At 46.1% G+C, this 5,000-nt stretch overlaps 2 non-coding genes and 7 pseudogenes across 2 annotated transcripts; all 9 read left to right on the top strand.

The window, feature by feature from the left end:
* Positions 1–28: 28 nt before the first annotated feature.
* LOC138255645 (5S ribosomal RNA) lies at positions 29–146 on the top strand (annotated as a pseudogene).
* Positions 147–592: 446 nt separating this feature from the next.
* On the top strand, positions 593–711 carry LOC138256677 (5S ribosomal RNA; annotated as a pseudogene).
* A 446-nt stretch (positions 712–1,157) lies between these two features.
* On the top strand, positions 1,158–1,266 carry LOC138250591 (5S ribosomal RNA; annotated as a pseudogene).
* Positions 1,267–1,712: 446 nt separating this feature from the next.
* Positions 1,713–1,831, top strand: LOC138254169 (5S ribosomal RNA). The gene has a single exon (XR_011196841.1). It is a non-coding gene; the product is annotated as a 5S ribosomal RNA (ribosomal RNA).
* A 446-nt stretch (positions 1,832–2,277) lies between these two features.
* On the top strand, positions 2,278–2,396 carry LOC138255277 (5S ribosomal RNA). The gene has a single exon (XR_011197914.1). It is a non-coding gene; the product is annotated as a 5S ribosomal RNA (ribosomal RNA).
* A 437-nt stretch (positions 2,397–2,833) lies between these two features.
* Positions 2,834–2,942, top strand: LOC138252280 (5S ribosomal RNA; annotated as a pseudogene).
* A 446-nt stretch (positions 2,943–3,388) lies between these two features.
* LOC138256552 (5S ribosomal RNA) lies at positions 3,389–3,507 on the top strand (annotated as a pseudogene).
* Positions 3,508–3,952: 445 nt separating this feature from the next.
* On the top strand, positions 3,953–4,071 carry LOC138256594 (5S ribosomal RNA; annotated as a pseudogene).
* A 443-nt stretch (positions 4,072–4,514) lies between these two features.
* Positions 4,515–4,633, top strand: LOC138257208 (5S ribosomal RNA; annotated as a pseudogene).
* Positions 4,634–5,000: the final 367 nt, after the last annotated feature.

The following is a 5,000-nucleotide window of genomic DNA, read 5'->3' as shown; positions in this document are numbered from 1 at the left end:
CAAGAGGCCTGAAACAGGAGTGTATTCTGCCTACGGCCATACCACCCTGAATGTGCCTGATCTCATCTGATCTCAGAAGATAAGCAGCGTCGGCCTGGTTAGTACTTGGATGGGAGACTGCCTGGGAATACCAGGTGCTGTAGGCATTTTGCCTCTTGCAGACAGTAGGTGGTGCACGTGTTAGAACAAATGCATAGAGTCCTCTCTAATGTTACTTTTCATTTATTATTTCTTCTACTCTTTTTTCCTTTCTTAAAATAAATAAAAAAACAGCAATAAGACAAAAATACACTCTTTCTGAAGGAAAATTGAGAATCTTTCTGCACTTCACACTCACCCCAAGCTGCTGGTGGTGAGCTGGTCTGTTGCTGCTTGTGCTGGGCCCTAAAGAAAGGGCAGTCTGAGACTGTGTGTAAGTGCAGATGAAGCAATTGTGAGGCTGGTGCAAAACAGGGTGTGCGATTTGCCCTCTGTAAGAAGTTTGTGAAGGAGGGCAGTTTGTGAACAGAAGAGTGCAGGCATGTTTGAGAGCAGCAGGCTCCAGACCGGCGGGCTGTCTCAACACAAGAGATCTGAAACAGGAGTTTGCTTTGCCTACGGCCATACCACCCTGAATGTGACTGATCTCGGCTGATCTCAGAAGCTAAGCAGCATCGGGCCTGGTTAGTACTTGGATGGGAGACTGCTTGGGAATACCAGGTGCTGTAGGCACTTTTCCTCTTGCAGACAGTAGGTGGTGCACGTCTTGAAACAAATGCATAGAGTCCTCTCTAATGTTACTTTTCATTTATTATTTCTTCTACTCTTTTTTCCTTTCTTAAAATAAATAAAAAAACAGCAATAACACTAAAATACACTCTTTCTGAAGGAAAATTGAGAATCTTTCTGTACTTCACACTCACCCCAAGCTGCTGGTGGTGAGCTGGTCTGTTGCTGCTTGTGCTGGGCCCTAAAGAAAGTGCAGTCTGAGACTGTGTGTAAGTGCAGATGAAGAGATTGTGAGGCTGGTGCAAAACAGGGTGTGCGATTGGCCCTCTGTAAGAAGTTTGTGAAGGAGGGCAGTTTGTGAACAGTAGAGTGCAGGTGTGTTTGAGAGCAGCAGGCTCCAGACCTGCGGGGTGTCTCAACACAAGAGGCCTGAAACAGGAGTGTATTCTGCCTACGGCCATACCACCCTGAATGCGTCTGATCTCAGAAGCTAAGCAGCGTTGGGCCTGATTAGTACTTGGATGGGAGACTGCCTGGGAATACCAGGTGCTGTAGGCATTTTGCCTCTTGCAGACAGTAGGTGGTGCACGTCTTAGAACAAATGCATAGAGTCCTCTCTAATGTTACTTTTCATTTATTATTTCTTCTACTCTTTTTTCCTTTCTTAAAATAAATAAAAAAACAGCAATAACACTAAAATACACTCTTTCTGAAGGAATATTGAGAATTTTTCTGCACTTCACACTCACCCCAAGCTGCTGGTGGTGAGCTGGTCTGTTGCTGCTTGTGCTGGGCCCTAAAGAAAGGGCAGTCTGAGACTGTGTGTAAGTGCAGATGAAGCGATTGTGAGGCTGGAGCAAAACAGGGTGTGCGATTGGCCCTCTGTAAGAAGTTTGTGAAGGAGGGCAGTTTTTGAACAGTAGAGTGCAGGTGTGTTTGAGAGCAGCAGGCTCCAGACCGGCGGGCTGTCTCAACACAAGAGGCCTGAAACAGGAGTGTATTCTGCCTACGGCCATACCACTCTGAATGCGACTGATCTCGTCTGATCTCAGAAGCTAAGCAGCGTCGGGCCTGGTTAGTACTTCGATGGGAGACTGCCTGTGAATACCAGGTGCTGTAGGCATATTTCCTCTTGCAGACAGTAGGTGGTGCACGTCTTAGAACAATTTCATAGAGTCCTCTCTAATGTTACTTTTCATTTATTATTTCTTCTACTCTTTTTTCCTTTCTTAAAATAAATAAAAAAACAGCAATAACACTAAAATACACTCTTTCTGAAGGAAAATTGAGAATCTTTCTGCACTTCACACTCACCCCAAGCTGCTGGTGGTGAGCTGGTCTGTTGCTGCTTGTGCTGGGCCCTAAAGAAAGGGCAGTCTGAGACTGTGTGTAAGTGAAGGTGAAGCGATTGCGAGGCTGGTGCAAAACAGGGTGTATGCTTGGACCTCTGTAAGAAGTTTGTGAAGGAGGGCAGTTTGTGAACAGAATAGTGCAGGCGTGTTTGAGAACAGCAGGCTCCAGACCGGTGGGTTGTCTCAACACAAGAGGCCTGCAACAGGAGTGTATTCTGCCTACGGCCATACCACCCTGAATGCGCCTGATCTCGTCTGATCTCAGAAGCTAAGCAGAGTCGGGCCTGGTTAGTACTTGGATGGGAGACTCCCTGGGAATACCAGGTGCTGTAGGCATTTTACCTCTTGCAGACAGTAGGTGGTGCACGTCTTAGAACAATTGCATAGAGTCCTCTCTAATGTTAATTTTCATTTATTATTTCTTCTACTCTTTTTTCCTTTCTTAAAATAAATAAAAAAACAGCAATAACACTAAAATACACTCTTTCTGAAGGAAAATTGAGAATCTTTCTGCACTTCACACTCACCCCAAGCTGCTGAGCTGGTCTGCTGCTTGTGCTGGGCCCTAAAGAAAGGGCAGTCTGAGACTGTGTGTAAGTGAAGGTGAAGCGATTGCGAGGCTGGTGCAAAACAGGGTGTGTGCTTGGCCCTCTGTAAGAAGTTTGTGAAGGAGGGCAGTTTGTGAACAGTAGAGTGCAGGTGTGTTTGAGAGCAGCAGGCTCCAGACCTGTGGGTTGTCTTAACACAAGAGGCCTGAAACAGGAGTGTATTCTGCCTACGGCCATACTACCCTGAATGCATCTGATCTCAGAAGCTGAACAGCGTCGGGCCTGGTTAGTACTTGGATGGGAGACTGCCTGGGAATGCCAGGGGCTGTAGGCATTTTACCTTTTGCAGACAGTAGGTGGTGCACGTCTTAGAACAAATGCATAGAGTCCTCTCTAATGTTACTTTTCATTTATTATTTCTTCTACTCTTTTTTCCTTTCTTAAAATAAATAAAAATACAGCAATAACACTAAAATACACTCTTTCCGAAGGAAAATTGAGAATCTTTCTGCACTTCACACTCACCCCAAGCTGCTGGTGGTGAGCTGGTCTGTTGCTGCTTGTGCTGGGCCCTAAAGAAAGGGCAGTCTGAGACTGTGTGTAAGTGCAGATGAAGCGATTGTGAGGCTGGTGCAAAACAGGGTGTGCGATTGGCCCTCTGTAAGAAGTTTGTGAAGGAGGGCAGTTTGTGAACAGTAGAGTGCAGGTGTGTTTGAGAGCAGCAGGCTCCAGACCGGCGGGCTGTCTCAACACAAGAGGCCTGAAACAGGAGTGTATTCTGCATACGGCCATACCACCCTGAATGCGACTGATCTCGTCTGATCTCAGAAGCTGAGCAGAGTCGGGCCTGGTTAGTACTTGGATGGGAGACTGCCTGGGAATAGCAGGTGCTGTAGGCATTTCGCCTCTTGCAGACAGTAGGTGGTGCACGTCTTAGAACAAATGCATAGAGTCCTCTCTGATGTTACTTTTCATTTATTATTACTTCTACTCTTTTTTCCTTTCTTAAAATAAATAAAAAAACAGCAATAACACTAAATACACTCATTCTGAAGGAAAATTGATAATTTTTCTGCACTTCACACTCACCCCAAGCTGCTGGTGGTGAGCTGGTCTGTTGCTGCTTGTGCTGGGCCCTAAAGAAAGGGCAGTCTGAGACTGTGTGTAAGTGCAGATGAAGCGATTGTGAGGCTGGTGCAAAACAGGGTGTGTGCCTGGACCTCTGTAAGAAGTTTGTGAAGGAGGGTAGTTTGTGAACAGAAGAGTGCACGTGTGTTTGAGAGCAGCAGGCTCCAGACCGGCAGGCAGTCTCAACACAAGAGACCTGAAACAGGAGTGTGTTCTGCTTATGGCCATACCACCCTGAATGCGCCTGATCTCGTCTGATCTCAGAAGCTAAGCAGCATCGGGCATGGTTAGTACTTGGATGCGAGACCGCCTGGGAATACCAGGTGCTGTAGGCATTTTGCCTCTTGCAGACAGTAGGTGGTGCACGTCTTAGAACAAATGCATAGAATCCTCTCTTATGTTACTTTTCATTTATTATTTCTTCTACTCTTTTTTCCTTTCTTCAAATAAATAAAAAAACAGCAATAACACTAAAATACACTCTTTCTGAAGGAAAATTGAGAATCTTTCTGCACTTCACACTCACCCCAAGCTGCTGGTGGTGAGCTGGTCTGCTGCTTGTGCTGGGCCCTAAAGAAAGGGCAGTCTGAGACTGTGTGTAAGTGCAGATGAAGCGATTGCGAGGCTGGTGCAAAACAGGGTGTGTGCTTGGCCCTCTGTAAGAAGTTTGTGAAGGAGGGCAGTTTGTGAACAGTAGAGTGCAGGTGTGTTTGAGAGCAGCAGGCTCCAGACCGGTGGGTTGTCTCAACACAAGAGGCCTGAAACAGGAGTGCATTCTGCCTACGGCCATACCACCCTGAATGTGCCTGATCTCGTCTGATATCAAAAGCTAAGCAGCGTCGGGCCTGGTTATTACTTGGATGGGAGACTGCCTGGGAATACCAGGTACTGTAGGCGTTTTGCCTCTTGCAGACAGTAGGTGGTGCACGTCTTAGAACAAATGCATAGAGTACTCTCTAATGTTACTTTTCATTTATTATTTCTTCTACTCTTTTTTCCTTTCTTAAAATAAATAAAAAAAACGCAATAACACTAAAATACACTCTTTCTGAAGGAAAATTAATAATTTTTCTGCACTTCACACTCACCCCAAGCTGCTGGTGGTGAGCTGGTCTGCTGCTTGTGCTGGGCCCTAAAGAAAGGGAAGTCTGAGACTGTGTGTAAGTGCAGGTGAAGCGATTGCGAGGCTGGTGCAAAACAGGGTGTGTGCTTGGACCTCTGTAAGACGTTTGTGAAGGAGGGCAGTTTGTGAACACAAGAGTGC

Source organism: Pleurodeles waltl, chromosome 8, assembly GCF_031143425.1.
Source record: "Pleurodeles waltl isolate 20211129_DDA chromosome 8, aPleWal1.hap1.20221129, whole genome shotgun sequence".
NCBI classification, from domain to species: domain Eukaryota; kingdom Metazoa; phylum Chordata; class Amphibia; order Caudata; family Salamandridae; genus Pleurodeles; species Pleurodeles waltl.
Note: the sequence above shows the minus strand (reverse complement) of the source record. Positions and strands in the feature narration are given on the sequence as shown.